The 27,575-nt window shown below is 37.3% G+C and overlaps 1 protein-coding gene across 2 annotated transcripts in view; it reads left to right on the forward strand.

The window, feature by feature from the left end:
• LOC116888886 (E3 ubiquitin-protein ligase Midline-1-like) overlaps window positions 1-27,575 on the forward strand; it is a 175,803-nt gene that overhangs the window by 90,761 nt on the left and 57,467 nt on the right. The gene's annotated exons all lie outside the window — the stretch shown is intronic.

Here is a 27,575-nt window from a genome sequence, read left to right on the forward strand (position 1 = left end):
TCGATTGTAAACCGGTTACATGTGCTGCCCGCCAAGCTGGGCAGAAGCATGATAGCGTGGAATCTAAGAAATAAAATGAATGTAGCCAGAAGCATGCCTCTGTGATTCAGTGCTACAAATGGGGAGGATTTAGGACAGAGACAGAAGAATCTCCTCAAGTTTGCAGACCATAGCCTGACAAATATAGCGCCGCTGATCTCAAAATGACCCTGTCTCAAAAGTGGAAAGTGGACTGACTGGAATCCACCTGACCTTCAAGAATGGGTGGACTGCCTCTCTCTCTGTCTCTCTCTGTCTCTCCTCTCATTCTCTCTCTCTCTCTCTCTCTCTCTCTCTCTCCTCTCTCTCTCTCTCTCTCTCTCTCTCTCACAGACCTACCCCCACCTACACACACACACTCACACACACACAAACACACACACACAAACACACTCCTCACACTCCTGGTACATTACCTTCTGAGGCAGTGACTTTTGTTTTCGTCATCAAAAGTGTTTTAAAGCTACTATTTTTAATATTCTTTCAGTATTGTCTACCAGAATAATATTCTGAAACACCATTTCAAGTATGTCTAGCAGAACAAAATTCAAGAAAGCATATATGTCACTTTTGTAGGAGCTAAATTAAAATATCATACCTATGTGGAATCAATGACGTTCTACTTTACATGGCTTATATTTAAAATTATAATTACCTTTCAAACGAAAGCCATAGTAGTGAACCCTGAGGTAACTGCTTTACAATAATTTCAGAAAGACTGAGGAAGGAAAGAGCAGGAAGTTCAATGTAGCCTGAACTATGCTACTAGACCCAACAACCAAAAAAAAAAACAACATAACAACAACAACAAAAAAAACCAAAAACAAAAATAAAACTATATATAATTGCAGCAAGAAGTCCTTGAAAAAGGACTAGATTCTTCATGTGTCTTTTAGCTTTGCTAATAATAGAAATCACTTTTATGGTTAGGAATTTTCCAAAAGGGAGAAGATAAATATTGTCAAAACTCTATTATTTGTGCCTTTTCTTCTGGTAAAAGGAAGACATTACTCCCTAATATAGTTATGACTCACAAGCGGACAACTAACCATCTTTGACATTAGTACCGTTACCCACATTTGTGGTTAACTGCTCTTATCTTGCGTATGGAGCATTGCAAATGCAGAATTCTCCAACAGTTCCCCATGTTATCCATTTTTCTTTTAAAGAACTTGCCAGCCCTAGCCAGGAAATGGTGTGTGAAACTATATTAAAAGTTTCAGGAGCAGGTGATAATCAAGGAACTAAATGAAGGAATAAGGCAAATAAAACATGACTTCATGAATGTTTTGATACATAATTTTCTTTCCATCAGGATGCTATTCTTTTGTAGATCTCCCGCTAAAGTAGTCACTGTTACATGCCCTATTGGGCTAGCTTCTGGGTGGTTAAGCCTAGAAGAATTTTTACAGAGCGGAAATCGCAAGAACTTGTTTTTTGAATTATTTTCTTTGTGTTTGTTTAATGTGGAATTGAACTGAGTCTTTTTAAAAAATATTATTTTCAGGGGTTGGGATTTTGGCTCAGTCAGTGAGCGCTGTAAATTCCCAAAGGCCTAGATTCTGATTCAACTCAACAAAAATATTATGTGTATAATGTTTGTCCATTTATATTATACTTATGTTTACCTGGCAGTGCCATAGGGCTGGAAGAGGGTCTGGGTAACAAGGGAAGGTTGCCGTTTTCCAGGGCAGGTGATACACCTGGAAAGACCTCTGCTTAGGAACAATAAGTATGTTGGCCCCTCTGAACTAACTCTTAATTGACAATTTATTCCTTTGAGTAGAAAGCAGGTCTTACCTGAAAAGATATGGTATCTTTAAGATATTTAATTAGTTGTTATTTTCAATATATTTTAAATTAAATATAATCAGATCCTCTAGCATGACTCTCCTTATAGCCCTTCCTATGTTTTCCATCCTCTCATTATTAGGACCTTTCACTTGTTACCACCTTTACATAGCCGTATTGCAGGAGTTCTACCTACATACACACAGAGTCATTTTGCTGTTTATGTGTTTATGCTTTCCACTTCATTGGATAACAATTCTGGGTGTCTTTGCTCAGGTCTTATTTAAGCAATTACATGTCAGAGTCCTCAGTTTGCAGTGGTAGCCAATATGAATTGTGTTTATCTATGTGATAGATTCAAATCTACTAATCTACAGATAATATGATACGAAAAAGGAACATAGTGGGCCAGCCTGTGGCTGCTGTCGCCAATCGTTGGGAACGTTTGTTACTTTTCCCTGAAGCCAGAACTCAGTCATGTGAGATCAGAGTAACTACATGGGAGCCTGAATAATGATCTGCTTTGGTTCCTAGCAAGGAAACAAACCATTGCAGGGCTTAATGGACACATGGCACTATCTGACCTAGAAGTCATTTGACTGACAATAAAATAATAATTATTGTATCTTTACCATGCACTCATAATTTTAGTGTGATAGAAATACTTTGGATTCTAATTTGCAGATACAGAAAGAAGAATATCAGATATGTTAAGGGTGTTTCTCTCCTTGAGTCATTCACCACATCCTGTTACTCTCAAGAAATAAGTGTGCTTTTTCATCATATTAAGTTTGGCTTTTGGATGAATAAACAAATATTTCAAAGTACCATAGTTTTGCTTTTTTGATTATGTGTTGAAGTAGGTTGGTTTGAACAACATAGACTTTCTTATTTAAAAAAAATTATCTGTCACACAAAGTCCAGAGTGAGTTGCAAGATTGATTGGTGCCTTGCTTTAATAATGTCATTGAAATGTTCATGCATTTCCAGCTTTTGCTTTATTATCTTCAGTAAATCATTTGATATTAACAATTGGCTAGAAAATAGCTGTCTAGCCCCGACCAACCTCCCCACCTAACTTCATCTGAGAGAAAGTAGGGTCACCCCGTCCCTACCTATTCTGTACATGTACTCCACTGCCAAATTTAATTTTAATCAGCTATCAAATTTCTCTCCTAAAACCTACAAACAGATTTTTTTTTTTATCTCATTGGTCAAATTAATTCCCCATACCAGTCCTTTAAATAATTGTAATAAGTCAACAGTTCCCAAATTAGTCATTCACAATAACATACACACATATTAATGACGACAAGCTCCCGCCCTGGTTATACTATGTTAAGATACTCTAGAGGCATCTATTTTGAATTAAGAATAATTTAAAATGCTTTAAAAATGATCTTTCTCCCAAAAATTGTTTATGCTGACAGAGCCTAATATAGATGTCTCTGAGACTCAGTCAGAGGATATATATATAAATACAGAGGCAAATATTAGCAAATGATTTGAACTGAAACAGGGTCCCCCCGGAGGAATTAGAAGAAAGGGCTAAAAAGAACTGAAGGGTTTGCCCCCATAAGAACAATACCAACCAACCAAAGCTTCAGGGGACTAAACCACTACCCAAAGACCATCCATGGACTGACCCATGGCTCAGCTGCATATGTAGCAGAAGGATGGCCTTGTTGGGCACAATGAGAAGCCTTGGTACTGCTGCCAAAGCTGGAATCCCCAGTGTAAAGAAACAAATGTCCAGGGCAGGAAAGGAAGTAGTTAGGAGGGGAACACTCTCTGTAGAAGAATGGGAGGGGAGGTTGGGGTTGTGGTCAGGAACTGGTGAGGAATAACATTTGAAATGTAAATAAAAATATCCAATAAAAAACAATTTCAATATTATATTAAAAATAATCTTTACCTCCAAGCCTCTAAATTTACAAATAGTTAAACTGGTCTCAAACTGAATTAATTGACTGTATGAGTTTATATAGTGGATAAAGTGCAGGAGATAAAATATGAAAGTGATTTTTTGTGAGACCATTTCAATGTCAACCTATCTGCCATCTACGTTGCTTAGTCAATTGACCTATTGACTACTATGATGTTGGCATTCCCTTACTGGAGTGTGTGCATGCATATGCTCACGCGGGGAATCAAACATGCATGCCAATACATAGGAGGATGCTAGATATCTTTCTTTTTTATTTTATTTTTCTTGATTTATTGTATTTACATTTCAAATGTTATCCCCATTCACCCCTCCCACCTCCTTCCCCAACTTCTGTGAGATGCCTACTACCACCCACTCAAACCTCAATGCTCTAACCATTACCCCTATGTTGGGAAATGAGCCTTCACAGGACCAAGGACTTTTCCTCCTATTGATGCTGGACAATGCCATGCTCTACTACATATGGGTGGGTGTGGGTCCCCACCTCCATGTGTACTCATTGGTTTGGTGGTTTAGTCCCTTTCAGGGCTCTGGTGGGATATAGTTGGTTGATAATATTTGTTCTTTGTGTAGTGTTGCAAGCTCCTTCAGGTCTCAATCTTTTCTCTAACTCATCCATTAGGGGTCCCCCTGTTTAGTCCCAATAGTTGTGCAAGCATCCTCCATCTGGATCAGTAGGGCTCTGGCAAGCCTCCAGGGTCACTGCCATAAACTCCTATCAGCACACTTCTTGGCACCTTAATGGCCACTGGGTTTGGTGGCTGCATATGGGATGGATCCCCTGATGGGGTAGTCTCAAACGAACTTTCTTCAGTCCAACTCCACTCTTTGTCTCTTTATTTCTTCTAACGGTATTTTTTCTCCCTTCTAGAGAAGAACTGGAAGCAACCATTTTAGTCTTCCTTCTTCACTTGAGCTGAGTAGTGAAGTATTGTGGTCTTAGCCATGTTTCATTGTCCATTCCTCTGTTGGAGGACATCTGGTTGTTTCCAGCTTCTGGCCGTTATAAATAAGGCTGCTATGAAAAGAGTGAAACATGTGTCTTTGCTATACATTGGAGCATCTTTTGAGTTCTGACCCAATGTGGTATAGCTGGGGTCCTCAGGTATTACTATGTCCAATTTTCTGAGGAACCTCCTGACTGATTTCCAGAGTGGTTGTACCAGCTTGCAATCCCACCAACAATGGAGGAGTGTTCCTCTTTCTCCACATCCTGCCAGCATCTGTTGTCACCTGGGATTTTTGTCTTATTCATTCAGACTGGTGTGAAGTGGAATCTCAGGGTTGTTTTAGTTTGCATTTTCCTAATTACTAAGGATGTTGAACATTTCTTTAGGTGATTCTCAGCGAGTCTGTGTTCCTCACTTGAGAATTCTTTGATTAGCTCTGTACCCCATTTTTAAATAGTATTATTTGATTCTCTGGAAAATAACTTCTTGAGTTCTTTGTACATATTGGATATTAGCCCTTTATGGGATGTAGGATGGGTAAAGATCTTTTTCCAATCTGTTGGTTGCCGTTTTATCCTAATGACAGTGTCCTTTGCCTTACAGAAGCTTTGCAATTTTATGAGGCCCATTTATCAAGTCTTGACTTTAGAGCATAAGCATTGGCATTCAGTTCAGGAAATTTCCCTGGCTTCTTTGGGCTCTTCCCCACTTTCTCTTCCTATTATTTTCAGTGTATCTGGTATTATGTGGAGTCTTTGATCCATGGACTTGGAGCTTTCTACAAGGAGATAAAAAATGGGTTAATTTGTTCTTCCACATGTTGACCTCAGTTGAACAGCATCATTTGTTTGAAAATGCTATCTTTTGTCCACTGGATAGTTTTGGCTCCTTTGTCAAAGATCAAGTGACCATATGGGTATGGGTTAATTTCTGGACCTTCAATTCTATTCCATTGGTCTACTTGCCTGTCTCTGTACCAATACCACACAGTTTTTTTTAAAATCACTATTGCTCTGTAATATAGATTGAAGTGAGTGATGGTGACTTCCCCAGAATTTCTTTTATTGGTGAGAATAGTTTTCACTATTCTGGTTTTTTGTTTGTTTGTTTTTTTTTTTTTTACTTTTCAAAATGAATTTGCAAATTTTTCTTTCTAATTCTATGAAGAATTGAATTGGAAATTTAATGGGGATTACACGGAATCTATAGATTGCTTCCAGCAAGATAGCCATTTTTACTATATTAATCCATGAGCATGTGAGGCCTTTCCATTTACTGAGATCTTCTTCAATTTCTTTCTTCAGAGACTTGACGTTCTTGTCATAAATATTTTTCACTTGATTCATTAGATTCACACCAATGTATTTTCTATTATGTCTGGCTATTATGAAGGGTGTCATATCACTAAATTCATTCTCAGCCTGTTAATTCTTTGAGTAGAGGAAGGCTATTGATTTCTTTGAGTTAATTTTATATTCAGCCATTTTGCTGAAGTTGTTTATCAGCTGCAGGAGATCTCTGGTGGAATATTTGTGGTCACTTAAGTATACTATCATATCATCTGCAAATAGTGATATTTTGACTTCTTTCTTTTCCATTTGTATCCTTTGACCTCTTTTTATGTCTAATTGCTCTGGCTATGTGACTTCAAATACTATATTGCATAGGGAAGGAGAGAGTGGGCAGCCTTGCCTAGTCCTCAATTTGAGTGGAATTGCTTCAAGTTTCTCTCAGTTTTTTTTGATGTTGGCTACTGGTTTGCTGTATATGGCTTTTACTATATTGTTTAGGTATAGGCCTTGAATTTCTGATCTTTCCAAGACTTTTAACATGAAGGTGTTGAATTTTTGTCAAATGCTTTCTCAGCATCTAATGAGATGATCATGTAGTTTTTTTTTCTTTGAGTTTGTTTATATAGTGGACTACATTGATAGATTTCCATATATTGAACCATCTCTACATCCTTGAGATGAAGCCTACTCGATCATGATGGATGATGTGTTTTTGGATTCGATTTGTGAGAATTTCATTGAGTACTTTTGCATCAATACTCACGAGGGAATTGTTCTGAAGTTCTCTTTCTTTGTAGGGTCTTTGTGTGGTTTAGGTAGAAGCAGTATTGTGGCTTCAAAGATAAGATTGGGTAGTTATATACTGTTTCTTTTTTGAATAGTTTGAAGAATATTTGTAATTGGTCTTCTTGGAAGGTCTTATAGAATTCTGAAGTAAACCCATTTGGTCCTGGGTTTTTTGTTTTTTGTTTTTTGTTTTTTTTAATGTTGGGGAGAATTTTAATGACTGCTTCTATTTCTTTAGGGGTTGTGGGACTGTTTTACATGGTTTATCTGATCCCCTGATTTAAGTGATACCTGGAATCTGTGTAAAAATTGTTTTCATACAGATTTTTTCAGTTTTTATTTACATGTATTGTGTTTGTAGTGGGATCTGATAATATTTAGAATTTCCTCAGTCTGTTGTTATCTCTCCCATTTCATTTCCTGATTTTGATTAATTTTAGGACTGTCTCTGTGCCTTCTAGTTAGTCTGACTAAGGAATATACCTTTCATGTTTGATTTTCTCAAAAAGAACCAGCTCCTGTTGCTGTTGATTCTTTATATAGTTCTTTTTGTTTCTACTTGGTTGGTTTCAGCTCTCTAGTTTGATTATTTTTCTTTCTTCTCCTCTTGGGCATTTGCTTCTTTCTGTTCTAGAGCTTTCAGGTGTGCTGTAAAGCTGTTGATGTATACTCTCTCAATTTCTTCATTGAGGCACTCTGACTATCCGTTTTCCTCTACTCATTGTATCCCACTTAAGTTTGGTATGTTTTTCATTTGTATCTTTTAATACTCTTTTATTTCTTCCTTGTAGTTGGGTATATGTTGTGGGGCTTCATTTTTTGTTGTGGGAATTGTTAGTCCATGGTGATCTGATAGGATGTTGGGATTATATCAGTCTCTTTGTATATATTGAGGCACTGTTTGTGGATTATATAGTCAGTTTAGAAGAAGATACCATCAGGTGCTGAGAAGGTATATTCTTTTGTTTCAGGATGGAATGTTCTAGGTGTCTGTTAAATCCATTTGTTTCACTAGTTATATTCGTTTACTCTGTCTTAGTTTCTGTTTTCATGATCCTCCATTGATGAGTGGTGTGTTGAAATCTCGTTACTAATTGCATGTGTGTGTTCAATGTATTGCTTTTTGAGCTTTTTAGTTAGATTTCTTTTATGAATGTTGGTACACTTGCTTTTGGCCGTGGATGTTCTGTCGAAATTCATCTTGGTCTATTTTTCCTTTGACAAGTATAAAAGTGTCCTTCCTTAACTTTTTGTTTTTTGATTGAAGATTGATTTTATTCTATATTAGAATGGCTACTCTCAACATGTTTCTTGGGATCATTTGCTTGGAAAATTTTGTTTCAATTTTTACTATTAGGTAGTGTCTGTCTTTGTCACTGAGGTGCATTTCCTGTATGCAAAATGCTAGTTCCTGTTTACATATAGTCCCTGTCAGTCTATGTCTTTTTATTAGGAAATTAAGTCCATTGATGTTAATAGATATTGGAATAGTGATTGTTTCCCTTTATTTTTTTGTTGTTAGGGTGGAATTATGTTTGTGTGTCTCTCTTCTTTTGGTTTTGTTACAAGGAGAATACTTTTTTGCTTTTTCTAGAGTGTAGTTTCCCTCCTTACGTTGGAATTTTTCATCTATTATCATTTGTTGGGTTGGATATGTAGAAAGATATTGTGTAAATTTGGTTTTGTCATAGAATATCTTGGTTTCTCCATCTATGTTATTTGAGAATTTTGCTGGATATAGTAGCCTGGGCTGGCACTGTGTTCCCTTAGGGTCTGTATGACATCTGTCTAGGTACTTCTAGCTTTCATAGTCTCTGTTGAGAAGTCTTGTGTAATTCTGATAAGTTGCTTTTATATGTTACTTGACCTTTTCCCTTACTGATTCTAATATTCTTTCTTTGTTTTATGTATTTGTTGTTTTGACTATTACGTCACAGAATGAATTTCTTTTCTGGTCCAATCTGTTTGGAGTTCTGTATGTTCATGGGCATCTCTTTCTTCAGGTTAGGAAAGTTTTATTCTTTAATTTTGTTAAAGATATTTTTGCCCCTTTAAGTTGGGAATTTCTGTTTCTATTCTATACCTATTATTCTTGGGTTTTATCTTTTTCATTCTGTACTTGATTTCCTGGGTGTTTTTGGGTTAGGAGGTTTTTTTTTGCATTTTCTTTGACTATTATTGTCAATTTTATAGTATATTCTGCCCCCTGATTTTCTCTTCAATCCTTTTAGTCTGTTTTGATCCTCATGTCTATGACTCCACATCTCTTTCCCTGGGTTTTCTGTCTACAAGGTTATCTTTCTCTGTGATCCTTTATTCTCTCTCTATTTCCATTATTAGATCCTGGATGGTTTTGTTCATTTTTACCTGTTTGGTTGTGTTTTCCTGTGATTCTTTAAGGAATTTTGTGTTTTCCTCTTTAAGGCGTCTACTTTTTGCCTGTATTTCTCTGTATTTCTTTAAGGAGAGAATTATTTATGTCCTTCTTAAAGTCCTCTATCATCATCATGAGATGTGATTTTCAATCCAAATCTTGCTTTTCTGGTGTGTTCAGATATCCAGTGTTTGCTCTGGTGGGAAAACTTAGTTCTGATGATGCCAAGTGATCTTGGTTTCTGTTGTTTAGGTTCATGTGCTTGCCTCTCTTGCCATCTGGTTTTCTCTGATGTTAGTTGGTCTTGCTGTCTCTGACTGGAGCTTGTCCCTCCTGTGGGCCTGTTAGCCTGTGATTTTAGGAGTGAGAAGGGTACTGACAGACCAGCTTTCAGTGGGCAGGTCTTGGGTCCAACAGCTGTGGGACAGCCTCAGCTCTGAGTACAGATGGAGACCAGAAGGCGAATCTTGATATCTTTCTTTATCACATTCTGGTGTGCCTTTTGAGACAGAGTCTCCTTGATGTGAACTTCACTGTTCCTGTTAAGCTGTCTGTGAGGTTGCAGGATATGCCTGCCTACACCACCTGCTTCATGCTGGACTTACTTGCACTTGCAGCTTTCTCCTGAATACTGGGACTTGGAACTCAGACCCTTGTGTTTGCATACTAAGTGCTTTTACACACTGAGACATCGTCCCAGACCCTTTATATATTTTTATTATAGAAATTGTGGGCTCTTTGAGGAAAGGGGGCATCTTATTGTGTTTTGAATGGTGCCGAAAACAATGTGATATATACATATAAATGTATACACATATACATATGTATGTATATATATATATACACATACATACGTACATTATTTTTTAGGAGTAATACTTGAGAAAGTTCACATATTTTATAGAATGGTATACTAGACAAACAAATATAAAAGCAAAATTCAAATGGTAAATAAAAATATATGAGGAACTGGAAGACACAGATTTGTAGATGAATGTTTGCCAACATTTAAATTAGAATTCCTGTTGTATACCTACTTTTGAAGGATTGCCCTTTCAACTAAAGTGTGTATGTGACCTAGAAAGGGGCCAGAGAAATATTATTTCACCATTTAAACATTAAATCATATGTATAACTTATCAAGTAATACTATGTCAGGGACATAGTGAGTGAAGTCATCTCAATTATTGATCTATTATTCTGTCTTCCAATTTAAAAATTCAACTTAATGTTAACCAAATATAGTGGTATTCCCTATCACTGAAGGTAAAACCAAGACAAGCACAGCTAAGAAATAAAGGAATAGAGAAAGATTCTTGCCTGAAACAGGTAAGGAGAGCATGAGAGATAATGTGATGTCATTCCTGAACAAAGGAGAATAGATTTTATTGAAGGACACAATAAATAATTATGTAGGAAATAATGTTGTAGGTGGCCACATTCCTGAGCCTTGCAATTAAGGAATACATTCCTGAGCAAGTTCAGTTTGAAATCATAGTTAAGGAATGGAAGAAATCCCACACATTTTGTAGCATATGCAACTTAAAATCAAGGTACTAAATTTATGGGGAAAACAAGAACTGTGTTTGGAAGTGTTCATTCTTTGAGGTAAAGATGGCAAGCAGAAGCACTTCTAGGCATGCCCAACTTTGTCTACATGCAAAAATATGAAAGGGTACTTTGATGTTGCATTAATAGAGGAGCTTGCCTAATTTGCTTAGTGACTGACAAATTCATAAAGAGAAAATTAGAAAAGATGCTGCCTTCTTATTTCATTCATGAAATTTGAGACATCCTCACATTCTTGCTATGTAGAATGACCTATGGAGCTAGGTATGATGGCACAGCCCTGTAATCCTTGCACTCGACAGCCAGAAGGCTTATTTCAAGGTCATCTTTCTATATACAAAGTTTGAAACCACACTGGGCTACCTGAAACCTTGTCTCTATCAATAAAGAAATAAACAAACAAAAGCCTCTATGGATAAATAAATGAGTTATGCTACTTTCCAAACAGCTTTTTCAAAGAATTACAATATATTTTATTTTAGAGCAGTGGTCTGAACAATCCTAATGCTGCAACACTTTAATACAATTTCTCATGTTGCAATCGCCCCCCAACTTTAAAATTATTCTTGTTGTTACTTCATAACTGTCATTTTGCTACTGTTATAAATCATAATGTAAATTTCATATATGCAGGATATCTGATATGTGACCCCACACTGGGGTCATGACCTACAGGTTAAGTTTTGTGAAGGTGCTATCATTTGTTAAGAAATCTTTGCTTATTAACCCAATTTAATTGACAAAAAATACTTTCCCGCTCATAACTTTTTTTAGAAGAATGGAACACTTTTCTTGATAACTCTCAAATATGCACTTTTCTAAAATTTTTTCCTGAGTTTTTTTAAAACTTCCGTTTTGAGTAGAAACTGGGTTAAAATGCATTCCCCCTAAATATTTCCTCAACATTAGGAAATGTGGAAAGAGGCGATTGTGCATTTAAGTATATCTGCTTAAATTACTCTTTGTTAAATTTTCTTTCCATTTCTATTAGCATGTTGTGTTATATAGTTAAATATTCCCTGGGACTATATCAGACCCTTATACACACTGGCCTCGTGAAGTCAGTCAAAAAGCTGGAAGTAATTTTCTGTGATCCTGACCATTCAGCCCATCCCAGCTTCTTTTTATTACAAGGACCACTGAGTAGATTTGAACTTTGCCAGCAAACAATTGTAGACCCATCATAATTTGGAGCAGGAAAGGATGAGACTGTCTGGTACAGAATAGAAACTTGTCTTAGCTTGACATGCACATAACCTCCCTAGCAGATCCTGAAGCAAAACTGTCTTGGAGGAATATTGCAGGCAAAGTGGTCTTATGGAGGAGCATCCTTATGTTTGGGACTTGAATATTAAATCAAACACAACCGAAAAAGCAGCTAAAGAACAATATCAAATTGCATGCCCTGCCCCACCCCCCAGTAGCTAAGGTTCATCTCAGGGAGTGTTCTGGGGAACTTAGAAGAATGAGTCTCTAAATTTCCCTGTTGTGAGAGATAACAAGGTCCCATTCCTTGACAGTAATGGCTCCATGAGAATCAACTCCATATGTTTTTGTGTTGTGAATCCAGGACTGCTTAAAGATGGGATTCCTACTTCTACCTGAAAAGCCTGAAATGGAGAAGTCCATACATACATAGATAGAGGCAAAGCATCCAAGTTGAACCAAGGGAAATGCATTGAAACCCAGGTCGAAAATGATGACTGTGGCAATGGCTAGCAGAAAGGATCTTTGATGTCCTTAGACAGCATTCAATTTGGTACTAAAAAACCCCAGTCACCAGGGTTTAATGACTTAACAGAGTAAAGTCCTTGGTGAGGAGTTCAGTGGGTTATCCCAGACCACAAAGTTTTTTGGTGGTAAAGAGAATGGAAGCTAGCCATTCTGATTGATTCCCAATTTTGGAACTTGGGGCCTTTTTACTGCCTCTGTCAAAGGTATATGTTTGCTGTGGTACCAAATCATGAAAGTAAGGTACTATGTTTTTTATTGTACCATAAAGTCTGGGCAGAACTTGAGACATTTCAGGCTTGCGTAGTAGCAATGACAGGAGGCAAAAGCATGAGAAAACAATATTGATAATGAAAGAATGACTGTGACAAGAAGTCAAAAGAGGCTTAATGAAATGGGGCTTTTGATGCATGTCTTAGACTCTTGTAATTTAGGCTTCTTTCACTTTCTCTGTTTGAAAGGGTACAGTTTTTTGTCATGCTTGGAAGCTGAGTAATTGTCATCATGAAAACTTTAGAACCTGGTTTTTCTCTACAAATATTTGAGGTAATAATGGAGGAATGCTAGAGAATGGATCAAATTTAATGGGCCTTTGTGGCCACACTGAAGGCTACTATATGTAGGGGTTTTATATTGCTACTGGTGCTTCAATTGTCCACACTTTTCTCATGTAGGGGAAAATAGGGAAATGATTAAGTAAAAGGAGAAAGGATGGTCTCTTGAAACTTAAGTATCACATTTCTGGAATTTTTCTTAGGAACGGGTTCATTTTGTCAACATTCCTTTCTCAGTGCACTTAAAGGGCACTATTTTTTCAGGAGGGAGTTGACACAGAGCCTCACTTTGTAGTCCAGACTGAACTCAAACTCATGGCAAACTTCTTGCCTCAGCCACACAAGTATTGGGACTACATAAGTCAGACACCCTGTCCAGAAACATTTTAAGGAGTTAGCAGTAAGATGCACAGATAGGGCCCAGTGAAGAATAAACAATAATGTTTTTGTACAAGAGAACCCTCGCTATTATTTCCCTGAATTTTAGTCACTTATATTATTTTTTCCATTTTTGTTTTTCAAACAGAAAATATTTTTGATCTATGAGGAATTCTATGACTTAGAGAAAGCAGTGTAGGGAGTATCAAATTTCTCAGATGTCACTGTTCTGCCATGTGAACAGTTGCCATGACCTATCCATTTGCCAAGATTGAGGCATAGTGCTGCTGGTATGTTATTCTTGATTCTTGCACTTCCAAGTAACTATTGTCTCGTTTCCCAACATTAAATAGGAGCCCAGGTTGCCCAAATACTAACATTTCTCTGAACTAGGATACTTCTTTCTTTATGAATGAGCACTAACTTAAGACTGAACCATCAAGAGACTACCAAGACGCATTGATCCAATTGCCATGGCCCTATCAGAATTCCATCAGTTCTGGCAACCTTGCAATGGTTTATTACTTATACCAAATTCGGATGAACTCTATTGAAATCAATTTTAAAACATATATTTATGTGTTCACAAACTTATCTTCCCAAAGTCTGAAACTCAGAAGTCTTCTCAGAAGTCTTATGTTTAAGCACATCATCAGAAACAGGGTGGAAGATTGGAGTACTCGTCTAAACACTACAGTTGACACAGATGAGATGGTAAAATTACGAACATCTCAATGGAAATACTATCAGTAGGAATTTGTGGTTCTCTGTACTAAACAGATGTTCTCCAGCTGGGAGAGTTGTAACAACAAAAAAATGCACCCAAATCCTACTAATGGACAGTTCTCTGAACACAGCCTTCCAAGGATTTAAAATATTTATATTGCTTAAAAGTTCTCAGAGCTTAAAAATTAAAAACTCCAAGTGTCAGTCACTCCTACTTGACCATCTATTTGAAATATTTGGAGAGTTGGAGATAATTTTAAATTCTGTACATTTCACCAATGAGGAGTAAGGAAAATGTAGCCCATGGCAAGAATGGTCCAGTTTCTCAGCCTCTAATCCTCAGTCCATCTGCAATTGGCCTTGAGACTAATGAATTCATTTTCATTCCAATTAAAGAAAGTCTGGGCTGCTTCCCTGAAGTCTTATGAGTAGTAGCTTTCATTTTGCAAACATCTTATGCCTGTGAAGCATGGAGGTCAAGAGATCTGACTTCTTGAGCTTTTGACATTCAGCCACCAGAGGCTGCTCTGACGCTGTCATCCTCTTTTCACTCTGGGTCCAAATTCCACTGGTGAAGCTCATACAGGCTGATTTCCCTTCTGTTGCTTTGACTTTTCCCTGTTCAATAGAGTTCCCTGGTGGTCTGCTGTTTGGAGTGGATGATTAATTATAGTTAAAGAAGAACTGCTGAAAGAAAGAAAAAACGATTGATCAGTGTTTTGCCTTTCTCTCTATTTTTAAACCCTTAATCTTGTTCAATTTCTTTTAAATAAAAGAGAATTAGTTGGAGTAGAAAGAGGGGTACTTTCCTACCGGCACTGGCTAATTTTTCATTATCGTCTTCTACACGTTAATGCAACAACAACAACAACAACAACAACAACAACAACAAAACTGAAATGCGTGTGCACATTAACTCACACACACACACACACACACACACACACACACACACATACACACATGCACACACTCCCTAAAAGGTTTTTTTTTCGTTAAAAACAATGAAAGAAGAAGAAAGAAACCAAAACCTTTATTCCACATGGCTCTGTCTTCCTGCTGCCTGGTAGGAGTCTCAGCGGCTTCTCCAGCATCATGTCTGTCTTGGGCCTCCACGTTCCTCACCATGATGGTAATTAAATAAACCTCTGAAACTGTAAACAAACCCCATTTAAAGTTGCTGTGGTCATCTTGTCTCTTTACAACAATAGAACACTGGGTAAGACGGCATTTAAAACAACTGTTTTCAGTCTTTTGGTACACGTGCTACAAATTTCAAGGTCCCATAGTTAGGAAACTCACTGTGTCAAGAAACAGAGGCCAGAGCTGGAGATGTGGCTCAATTTGAACAGTGTTTGCCTAGTGCCTAGCATGTATGAAATCCTGGTATTGAGCTCCAGCATTTCATAAACCTCAGTATGATGACTCATACCTGCACTCCAAGCCCTGGAAAAGTAGATAGGGAAGGATCAGAAGTTCACAATTATCCTAGAATAGATAGTGAATTTCAGCTACATGAAATCCTGTTTCCAAATGCAAGAAAGAGAGAGGGAGAGAAAGAGAGATAGATAAATAGAGAGATGGAGGGAGAGAGAGAGAGAGACAGAGACAGAGACAGAGAGAGACAGAGACAGAGAGACAGAGAGAGAGAGAGACATAAAGTTTGGAGGTCAATGCAAATTCTTGCTTCCTTCGTCCCCCTCTTCTCTCCACCTCTACCACCACCTCCCAACAAACTGTACAGATTACTTGAGGCATCTCATTATTGCAATTCCTTCTTGTTTCTTTTCTCCAAAATTCTACATCAAATTGAATAAGGTAACTTAAGTTATTCAGCTGAAGTGCGAGAAAAATTTTCTATGAATTTCAAGTTATATTGTAAAAGCTCACATTTTAATAATGTATTTGTCTTTGGAAAGACGTTGTTGAGAAACCATGAAACATTTTTAAACATTTGGGTTCCTGTCTACAGGACTCTAACTTAAAGTCTTGAAACTGATATTTGTGCTTTAAGATTGCACCATTTTACAGTTATAATAGTCAAGATCCACAATATGCATGAATATGCATAGTGGCTTATATCCTCAAGTAGAAAAACCTAGCCATAGTGTGTCATTTAGAGCAGGTTTCACTAAGTACTAGCAGAAGTGCAATTCCAGTGAAAGTGCTGGACCCTTCTCTCAGGCATGTTATGCTTTTCAACTTGCCCCTATGGGAGAAAGAATACCCGAAAGATATTTGCCCATGAGTAATACCTTATTAAACTATCATGATTTAAGGTGGCATATTTTTCTCTCAATTTGCATGCCTGACAGTCGACTTCCTAAATATTACATGCAAACTGAGCCACAGAAGAAAAATAGACCCACTGAAGTAGCATTAGGTCAGCTTTGTGGGATGCATTAGTGACCTATCTGAACAAAGGCAGGGGACTTAGGCACAGAAAATCACAATTTGGCCCTGGACCCTGGGAGGAGGCCCTATTGCTTTCCCAAAGTATTGCATGACTCATTATTAAACATGCCAAGGATAGACGAATTCCAGGCGAGGATAACATGCACTGATTGAACGGCAGTTAGGCAAGTCATATGAAGTTTGTCTTACTTGCTTTCCCTTAAGGAGCTCCCACATCATTTCTAACTGCTTTTTCATATTACGTGTCAAGTGCACAAAGCAATTGTATTAAGATAAAAATTGTTCTTTTTAAAGACAGGTGGTTAAATTAGTATAACCCTCAGATCATGTATCCTTTGCTAGATTGTACCACCTTTCAGTTAAAGAAAAAAACGTATCCATAGCAACACTTTTGTTAAGGGAATGGGAACCAAACAGATATTCATCCAGAAACAAAACCAAATTAATTAAATATGTGTGATATTACTTGGGCCTACATGCAACTAGCAGCATAATTTAAGAAAAGAGGCTGTTATGAAACTTTTATAGCTTATATGCTCCATTTCTAGTAAGATGTTCCCACATCTTCTTTATTACCAGTATGTTTTTACACATGGCACTCCTGTCTTCTTTGTTTTTATCATAATGAGATCTTGTTCACATTCTCAAAGACTTTACATTTTGTCTTTCACCTTAACCTCCAATGTTCTAGAATTATAGACCTACCCAGTGTATGGAACATATATAGATATTACACAGGACACAGAAAGTATATCATACACTTTGACATATTCCTTATGTTATGTATATTGATGAAATATGGTCAAAGTGCAAAATATACTTGAACAGCCTTAGGTTTCAGATATTTAAGATGCCAACCATCTTTTCTTCATCCTCACATAATGGCTACTATGTCTTACAAAGAGCCTTTATTTATTGCTCTATATCAGTCATTAATGGTCATTTCATGAAGGACTTGGAAGGGAGGGGGGCTAACCAGAAAGGCCACATTATCATGTCATATTGTAGAGACCTTCTGTTGTGAGGTCAACTAAGAGAAGACCATCTTGATTTCTACAGGGCTGCCTCTGATAAAGTAGTTGTTTTAGTAAGTATGTCATATGACATGTACTACAAGCAAAAATCAGGAGATGAATTTTTTTGTGTAGTTGGCAAATTGACATAAGAGAAACAGCACCTTAAGAACATGCCCTTTTCATCTTCTCACTAAATGACAAGTTTTGGGGAGATTATTTATTCTACATTCTTAGGTATCATTAGGGGAAGTACTGTAAATTAAATCAACAAAATGCAGTGTTCTAGGAGAAAGATGCACAATTTTGTTAGCATTTGTATTCACAACATTTCAAAGGAAAACTATTGAAACTCATAGGAATTGTTAGATTTGGGGAACCTTGGTACACATTTAGAAAAGGAAAGAAAGGCTTAAATTTTGGGATAAAGATTCCAAAATATTTGAAGAAATACATGGCTATTTATAAAGTTTCTATACATCATTCTTAGCCATACCAGGGAAGACTGTCAAGCCTGAGCACAGATATTTTTTTAAGTCACTTGCTCAAGACACATAGGAAAAAAATAGTTGTGGCCTAGCCTACATACATTTTGAAATATGGATGAGGGTTAAATACTAGTCATAACCTGGATTTATTAGAGTCTTTTGGGGTCAGGTTATCTTTTATATAGCACCAATTAACAAAACAACAACAAAAAATCTGGAAGCATGCCCCGATTACAATGAAAGCTAGGCTTGGAAGCTCATAGGCCAGACACTGCAACATAATGAGGAGAAATGCAGAAAAGCAGAGGCTCAGGAGTGTCTCATATGCAAACACTTTGTGCTGAAGGACTTGGAACAGAGGGAAGCTAACTTCAGATGTTACTGTCAGCCCTAGAGTTTCCCGTGAATATATCTGAACAACTGTTTCCTGTTCCATATCTGAAAGTCTATAAATATGTTGCTGTCTTAAATGTCATTGCTGACAGTTTCAGTTGCATTCTTGTATATTGTCTCACTCTTGAGAAATTTTAAAAGGAACTTTCTAATGATGGGTTCTTTGTTATGATTTTCTCAGAAAGGCTTCATCACATCAGCCATGAAAAGAAATACAATTGACACCTGGACTAAGGAGCTTTTTCCAGAACCAAAGCTACTAACTACAGTGCTGTATTTCCTTGGGAATAGAAAAATCAAGTACTTGTGGTCAATTTCTACCCACCAGGACGTGGGTCTTACAATCAGGTTTCTTAAGAACGGAGTACCAAAATCCTGCTCAGAGGTGTATATAGATAATCACAGCAGAGTTTCAGATTCCCTACCAACAGGAGCCTGAAGCAAGATGGCAGCTTGTCCTGCCAATGGCACTTTTTTTTTTCTCGGAGCTGGGGACCGAACCCAGGGCCTTGCGCTTGCTAGACAAGTGCTCTACCACTGAGCTAAATTCCCAACCCCTCCAATGGCACTTTCTGCATTTAGCCCCATCTCAGTAAATACCAATCTCAGCATTCTAGCTTCTTCAATCAAGAATCATGGAAGCTACCCTGGCCTTCTCTCTCCTTATGAGCTCTGCCCATGTTATTACTAAATCATACTATCATCAGAAATCTGTAAGTCCCCTGATCTCCAGTCCCAGCCCTGACCAATTTTTCCTCTCCATCCCTCCTTTCTTTCCTCTCCCCTTCCTTCCCTTTGTCCTTTCCTCTCCCCCAACCTTGCTTTCTTTCTTTCTGTTTTTTTTTTAATACCAGACTAGTATGGAATTTGTGATCATGCTGGCTTCCTGTTTGCAGTGCTAAGATTACAGTGGAAGAGCAACACACCTAGTGACTTCCCTACCACCTCCTACCCCTCCCCAGACTTTTTAAAAAAATTTCACCTTGCCAACTGCTTTCTGCTAGGAGTGCCACTTAGCTAAAAATGTCAATTAGATGTCATTCCTCAGCTCCAAATCATTTGTGCCATCCAGTTTTGCCACATCAGGCATCTCAGCTCTTCTGGGGATTATGAAACTTACTGGATGTGCAACCAACACACCCCTGCCACACACACACACACACACACACACACACACATGCACATGCATGCACACATGCATACTCGCACATGCATGCACACACACATACAGGCACACACGTGCACACATGCACATGCATGCACACACACATACAACACACACGCACACAGCCACATGCATGTGTACAAGCACACTGGGACACAATAGTCATGCATTCTTAAGACCTGAGCATCTGCAGTTGCCACCTTTATTTGTTTTCTTCTAGCCAGGGCAGTTTCTCTAAATTTTTTTGTTTGCCCTAAACTAGCAAACTCTACTCCTCCATACTAACCTGTTACAGAGACAGAAGCCCTGCTTCCTCATTTCCTTACCCATCCCACTAGTACATGCTATATCATTTATATTACCCCTGTCACTATGAGACTAATTTTATTTTATTTATTGGCTTATTCTTTTCTATCTCCTATTCACAAGGGCAGTTTATAATTTATGGGTATGTGCCTGCATCACTAGTACCTAAAACAATGTCTGACACGTAGAAAATTCTCAATAATACTTATATATAGATTGAAGATTTATTCATTCTTATGGAAGAGAAGGTTTATTGTCACATTTTATTATTATGAGTTTAAGACCGGAGAGTTCCACAGATCTTTTTGCCCTCCCCCTTTTGACATGGTCTCCTTGTGTAGTCCAGGCTGTACTAGAACTCATGATTTTCCTGCTTTGTTGTAATCACAAGCCTAAGACTCCAAACTTCCTCCTCCTCTGCCTCTTTCTCCACGTCCTCCTCTTTATTTTATTCCATTTCCTCTTTGGTTTCCGAGATAAGGTCTCACTTTATGTCAGGGTGGCCTGGAACTCATGGCCACTTTCCTGACCTACCTTTAAAAGTGCTGAGGTTAGAAGCATGAGCCACCATGCCCAGCCAAGTTTTCTTATAGGAGGGATTTGTCTCCATGTTAGCAATCATTGGACGTCCTGGGAGCAATGCAAATCTCTTAATGTAGAGCTGCAAGTCTTTATATATTGCTAATGAAATAGATAGCTAAACCACTTGTGAACCAATTAACGATGAGTAAGGACAAATCTCCAAAGCTGTGCTCTTAGCTGTGAACATGAATCACAAAGCTGTTTTCTATTGGGAATGCCATTTAGAAATTTTGAATGATAAAAAAAAAGTTTATTCACATTTCTCAAAGCTAGCCACTAAAATGCGTATCTTCTCTTGACTAGCACAGGAAGGACGACTTTTCCCTTTCAATTCAAGGAACATGAATTGTTTCTTTCTTCCTTAACAAGAGCTGGATAATCACAGCCCACATTTGGTGAGCCATTTAAACTAAATAAAAATTACTGAAGTGCTTCAATTTGTTTTCAGTAAAATGGCAAAGTCCTCGTTTACTTTAACACAGTGTAAAGATGTCGGCATATAAATTGAGGGTTGAAATTTCAGAACCATGTCAGAATCTATATGCTAAATCCTATCACTCCTAATACAAAACATGGGGATGAGGATTTGGAAATGTCATGGGTGCTCTGTGATTTAATTTCCTCATGTGAAAAAGGCTTTTCACTGGGTGACAGTAACATTGCTAGAATGACCATAGGTTCTAGAAACCCAGTTCCCAAGTATCAAGCTGTACACACCTTTAAGGCCTCGTGGTAAGATAGTGCATAATTAGTCCATGATAGATAATAGATCTCGCTCATTCATAGTTTGCATTTGAATTCAGAATAAATATCTCCTGCTGTTTTTATTTTACAAAATAACACTTCTTTCTGGTGTTGATCTCCACATTTCAATTTCACCAGACCTGTTAGTACCTTACCTGGCATGTTAAGTAAGGTCATTTTGAAATCCCTTTACTGGGTTACATTAATATTTTCATGTTGAAGATGAGTTCATTTATGTGCCAAGTGAATGGTTTCTAAAGGTGAGCATAACAAAATTATCTCCCTCTCACAATTATAGTTCAGAAGAACTATCACAAGGGATTTTGATTCGCCTTAGATAATGGTACAAATAGGAATAAAATTGTTTTATCTCCTGTATGGTGTTACTTGATTCATATTAAAATAACTTCAAGTACCATTACTATTTATACAATTATATAAGAAGTAAAAAAAAGCCCTTCCTTTTGTAAATTAATACTTAAAAGAGAATGAGTTTTGCTTCATTTGATATAGTTCCTCAGGTATTTGGACCTCTGAATCCTATTGCAATTCTTCCAATGAAACAACTTAGCATGTTTATCTTGTGCCAGAGGTAACAATACAAGGAAAGCTTATCACAGTATGTGGTTTCTAAGTGCTTCCTAGCAGAAGCAAAAAAGCTATCAAATTATAAATAAATGAGAGAGCAAATATTATTTTCTTGGCTATTGAATAAGAATGACAAGGGATCTGATGTGCCTAACAAAGAGAAGAGATATGTAAATCCTTATTCATAAGCACTTTATCTTTTATCTTCATTTTAAATCTAAGCATACACATACTGAGTGAAGAAACGGGAGAGGATATTTGCCAATTTTTTCACAACACTGTCATCCTGACAATCTTTCTGTACATCTGAGAAGTAGCAATTTAAATATAAGCACTCAGTTTTCTTAAGAAAGGAGTGCAAAAATCCTGTTGAAAGCTTCTCCGTAAAAATTTATGTGCAGCTCCTTATGTCCACATGATTAAAAAGAAAGCATGTTGATTTGCTTAATTCTAATATAGACACAAAGAAGAGATCTGATGCGTAAAAGTTAATGTTTTGTGACAGGGTTTATGTAACTCTCGCTGGCCTGGAATTTGCTATGTAGACCAGATGGACCTCAAATTCATGGAGATTCTTCTGACTCTGCTTCAAAGTACTGGGAATAAAATTGCACCATCATTTTGCTAAAAGTGAATTTTAAAATCTTCATTGATTATTAAAAAAAAAAAATAGACACCATTAGAAGGCAGTCTTAGTCAATTATGTTAGTGCTGTGAAGGCCATTAACACAGCAACTCTTGTAAAGAAAAACATTTAATTGGGACTTGCTTACAGTTTCATAGGTGTGCTGCATTATCATAATGGCAGGGAGCATAGCAGGATACAGAGAGACATGGTGCTAGGGAAAGAGCTGATAATTTTGCATCTGGATCCATAGGCTTCAGGAAGCGAGACACACTGGGCCTGGCTTGGGCTTTTGAAACCTCAAAGGCCATCTCTAGTTACACACTTCCTCCAACTAGGCCACATCTACTCCACACTTAGTTCAACAAGGCCATACCTCTATATGCTTTCAAATAGTGAACCCCACTCCTTAAAAGCATCCATCCTATCCCAAAGAACCTGTGGGGCCATTCTTATTCAAACCACCACAACATATTAAAAGGTTTTTGGGACTATTAAGTCTTAAGATATAAAGTGAAAGAAATAAGGATAAGAAGTAAAATGGATATAATATGGACAAGAATAGCCAGCTATTTCTAACCACACTTAAACTTACAACAGAAACACAGGATTTACATAGAAAAAGATGGCAATTATGTGTAAAATAAAAAGGGGTTGATTAGTCTAACTAATTATTAAGGTATTTGGGTTATAGAATCTTCACTCCTAGAGAGCAGTTAGAAAGGATGTCTAAAAGAGTCTGGATTAGAGCTAATGTATGGATCTCTGGGTGCACACAATGAATCAATCATAAATCTTGAGCAAGCTAAAAATGTAGTAGGAGAAACAGGAATTGCCAATCAGTTCATCTAAGCATGAGGTGGTGGCATTATATTGGGGGTTGATAGAGGCCATTAGGCTGAACCACTGGCCAGATAATTGTGAAACATTACTAGTTTAAAGAACATGAATTCAAGGGCAAGAAACTGATTTAATAATTACCCAGTGTCCTTTTACGAACTGATTTAATTTTAATCAAAATAATACATGTTTGGGTGCAGGTGTATTGAACTGAAAACTCATAATGAAAAAGAATCCTTAGCTCCCCCATTCCATGCTAAAAGGAATTCATTTTAACTGGAAATATTTCATCTACTATGTACTTTTCCATAATATTGCTTTACTGCTATCTATTGACTTATGAATTTTAGACATTATCTCTTTATTGTGTATACAAGCAAAAAATGAATCCTGTGTTCAGCCTCTAGTACCAAAAATGAAGGAAGAAATGACTGAAGGAAGGAAGAGAGAATGGAAAACTGGAAAGAAGGGAAAATGTATGATGGGAGAAGAAGAAGGGAAAGAAGAGCAAAAGGAGGAAAAATTGGACCCTTGGGTCTTACATGGCAGCCAGCTTAGCCCACTTGGTATGGAGCAGGGCAGTGAGAAATGGTGTCTCATAAAATGTAAATTGGTGTATGGTGTGGAAAATACAGCATAGTTGGTCTCTGGCCTCTGCATGTACATGAGCACACATTCATACGGACAGAACAAGAGGAAGAAAGAAGGAGAAAAGAAACAAATCCGAGAAAAATAGGTTTAGTGCCCATATCTGACTCCAACAGTCAAGATGTTGAGAGGCAGGAAGATGGCAAATTCATAGTGAGGCTGGATTAGCAAGACCTTGAAATATCTTGTCTCAGGAAACCACCAAACCAATGAGAGAAAGATGGATACTAAGTTAAATAATACAGTCTGCTCCTATATATCAGGTTCACTGTCAAGTTAAATAGATTTCTATTCTGCTTTTCATTGTTTTTGGCTTTTTGGATTCAATAATAACCTCAGATTTTACTTACATTAATAAGTATCTGTTTGTCCTCACAGGTAATCTGTCAGTGACATTGTTTACTTTACAACGTCCTGTCTCTTCCTCCTATATTTCTATTATTTAATTTTATAGTGATTTTTCTGTTTTCTCAGTTTCAATGACTTCTTTTCTTGTTTAATTCCCTCATTTTGTTAAACACATTTTTTGACTGATTTCCAAAGAGAAGATTAGGGATGTAAAGTTTTTGAGAGCTGGTTTGAAAATAATTCCATTCTCTCCTGACATTTGATTGATAGTATAACTTGGTGTGGAAGTGTCACAAGTCACTTAGTCTCATATTTTTTGTGTTTTTTACCTTGCAATTGGAAAGAATATAATAAATCTATGAGAACATTGCCTTATGCATAAAGGAGAGCATATTCTATTAATGGGGTTTTAATTTTTGGTACTTGTAACTATTTCACGGATATTTATTCTATAATTGACCATATGCTCTCTGTGCTTCTTGTTATAAGGAACATATAAATATTTGTGTAGGAGCCTTGTGATGGTTTGTCTTTGTCAATTTGGCTAGCCATGGTACTCAATTAATCTTAGCTTAACCTGCAGCTGTTTCGTGGATGTTAAGATTTATAGTCAGTTGACATTATGTGAAGGAGATTATATTTGATAATAAGAGTGAGACTATACAGTATAAGAGTGAGCCCATACGGTAATTTAAAGTCCTTAATACAAAGGTGAGGTTTCCCTGAAAAAGGACAAAAAAACCTTCCTCAATGTGCTACGCGGTTAGCCTCTGCCAAATGACCTATGGGTATTAGGACGATGTGTCTCTGCAGTCATACAAAACTGAAAAAAAAAAGTCTCTATATAGGAAATATATATGCATTTTTTATTCTCTTTCTCTGAAGAGTTCTGATTGACATAATCCTCAAGGGTCTCAGGATCTATGGAGGAAATTTAGTCAAGTAAAAAAAACTTTTAAGTAATTTTCCTCTTAAAATTTTGTTCTGAAATCATAGTAAAAGTGTAGCAGAGTTCCTTTTGGGGTGCAGAGGAAGATTTGGCCTAAGTGGAGATAGCACTTTAATTGTTAATGGACAGAAATGCTGTGAGACTAGGTGGGAGAGAAAAAGAACCTTTGTAGGTGGTTGCAATGTAATGCACCTAAAGCCACAGAGCTCAGGAGACTGGGGCAATGGGAGCCTTTGAGGCCAGATGTTTGAGACTAGGTTACACAGCACAGCCAATGCCTGTCTCAAGACACAGAACAAAACAAAGCAAACAAAATCCATCTCTAAATTCAAAGCATGAATGGCTTAGCAAATTTTTTTTAAATGAAAAGAATAAAAAATCAGCTGTATTTAATCAGTTAGCTCAGAAACTGGTAAGGTCTCTCTACCTCTTAAATGCATAGAATTATTAAGTTGTAAGCCATAATTAAACTTGAAGCCCAGGATTGTGGCATACATATGTAATGTCAGCATTCAGGAGGCACACATACTAAACAAATGTTTAAACAAATTGAAGGGAAATAAGGTGAAATATTTTCATGCTTAATTTCTAAGTGATGAAACATCAAGCTTATTTTATTTCAAATCCTGACAAGTGATTAGTTGGGTGTTTCTTGCCTGAAAGTCTCTCTATACTTGGGCCTTGTTTTCCTTCTAGATCCAAATTGCTTCCCTTTTTTTTCTACCTAAACATAGTCATCCAACACAACATACATGCAGAGCTCAGATATATCTAGGGCAGTGGTAGATGTAGACTATCTCAACGTGAATCGGAGCCCATCGGCAGTGGGATAAAATGTGGTTGGCACACCTACCCAATCAGTTTCTCTTGGACCAGGGGCCTGAGTATTCATATATTGAACTCAGAATTGATTTTAACAAACACTGGTTTTGATCCCTAGAGGATATCCAGTGATATCTTTATATCTTATTAATCAGTTATGGACATTTAGTGGGCAAAGGGTATGATGTTGCTAAATATTTGACAACACGCTGAACAGCTAGTGCCATGATTAGGAATTATTTGTCTGCAGATGCCAATAATTTCAAAGTTTAGAAGCCTTAATCTACCCAACCTTGTTCAGCCCAACCTATGATCCTAAGTATGCACATGGCCAAAGGTGACTATGAATACTGTACAACACAAAAATTATAAACTGATTTAAAACATTGACTCTCTCTGTGCATGTATGCGTGTGTGTGTGTGTGTGTGTGTGTGTGTGTGTGTGTGAGAGAGAGAGAGAGAGAGAGAGAGAGAGAGAGAGAGAGAGAGAGATTGTTTTAGTAAGACCCTGATGAGGGATCACCATGTGGAAAGGCTAAGCAAACTTGGGTCTAGGCCATAGTGAATGCCTCTGAAGAACAAACAAATGGATAGAGGGCAGCTGGTGTGATTAGGGGGACTCTAACACTTCTCAGTGGAGAGCTGAGACAAAGCTATGGACTCCCAGGTGCTTGTGCCCTGCTGCCAAAACTTCAGAACTCAGCCAAGCTCACACATAAATCATTGTTTCTGTTTTTATTTACTGATAGTGCACGACTGCAAACATGGATTGGATCATCCTCACACTGTGGTTACTTGTTTAGGAAAAAATCATACTATGGGCTCTACAAACAGTGATCTTTACTCAGTTTCCAAGTTTTCTTGAATCCAAGAATTAGATTTGCATAGGAAATAGAGTCAAGAAGGCTTGAAAGGGTTACATTTTTATGGGGAGCTCAGAAAGAAAACGGCATTTTCTTCACTTGGGCTTGAACTTTCCAAGAAGTCAGCTAGTTTTACCTTTCTTGTCCCTATTAGCAACCACAGTTAGAGGAAAATACACTTATTAGAAAACCTTTTCTTAACCAAATTTCTGCATTTATTGTTCTAATTAGCAAATGCTTTATCTGAAATTGTGCCTTCAGTCACCAGAGATGAAGATTTTTCACATCCTGTATTTCAAAATATTTGTGTGCACAGTCCCATTAACATTTGCTTTTCAGAGGTTGGATGTAGAGTTTACATGAAGATAGGTAACATTTTGTGTCTTGTTTGCTTGTTTCAGTTAAAGTGATACTTACAGCAGTGTGGTTTTCCCTCCACTGTTTTTTACAAAATTAGGTATCTAGAGCAAGATACACTTAAAAAAATCCTTGAGTCCTGAGGGTTGAGGTTTTCTCGCTGAAATAATTCTGCACCTTTAAAATTCTTTAGTGCTTTTAAGGGGGCTCTTAAAGTGCAAGGATTTAGGGCCCGGAGCTAGTTAAGCTTTGAGCAGACGCAGTCTGTTAGACAAGAATAGAACTCATCCT

The sequence above is a fragment of the Rattus rattus genome, chromosome X (assembly GCF_011064425.1).
Source record: "Rattus rattus isolate New Zealand chromosome X, Rrattus_CSIRO_v1, whole genome shotgun sequence".
NCBI lineage: Eukaryota > Metazoa > Chordata > Mammalia > Rodentia > Muridae > Rattus > Rattus rattus.